The following is a 648-nucleotide window of genomic DNA, read 5'->3' as shown; positions in this document are numbered from 1 at the left end:
GGAAGGAGGTTATGTTTTCATCGGCGTTGGTTTGTCCATCTGCAAAATAACTCAAAAAGTTGTAAACGGTATTTGATGAAACTTGCATGAAAATTTGATGAAAATTTGATGAAAATTTGATGAAAATTTTGGTAGTGATCCGGGAATTTTTATGGATTCTTGAAGGATTTTTCATTTGTTATGTTTACTTTACATGAAGTATTACAATGTTACGTCCTTTGATTATCTCTCTTGAAAACACGTTCATTTCCACATAACTTATGGTGGCATTGCTGTTTCCAAAGTTTTATTTTCGTTTCTCTATTAGTAATTTTACTCGAGTATGTATGGACTCGTGAGGGATGTTTGATACTATACTGACTACAGAGGGATGTAAAGTAGGTAGGTAGGTAGGTAGGTTTAGTTTCATAAGTAGACAAATACCTCTTTTATCTTTGCCAAGGAATCATCTGACCATCGTCCTTGATTTCAACGTGGATCTCCTTGATTCCCCTAACCATGAGATCTTGACAACTATGAACCAGTTTGGGTTCGACCAACTAGTCCAAAAACCCACCATCGACTATGGAAGCCTGCTAGATCATGTTTACGTCAACCAGGTTCAGCGTCCACAAGTCACCGTAACCGACAGTTACTTTTCCTACCATG

The sequence above is a fragment of the Octopus bimaculoides genome, chromosome 3 (assembly GCF_001194135.2).
Source record: "Octopus bimaculoides isolate UCB-OBI-ISO-001 chromosome 3, ASM119413v2, whole genome shotgun sequence".
Taxonomy (NCBI): domain Eukaryota; kingdom Metazoa; phylum Mollusca; class Cephalopoda; order Octopoda; family Octopodidae; genus Octopus; species Octopus bimaculoides.
Note: the sequence above shows the minus strand (reverse complement) of the source record.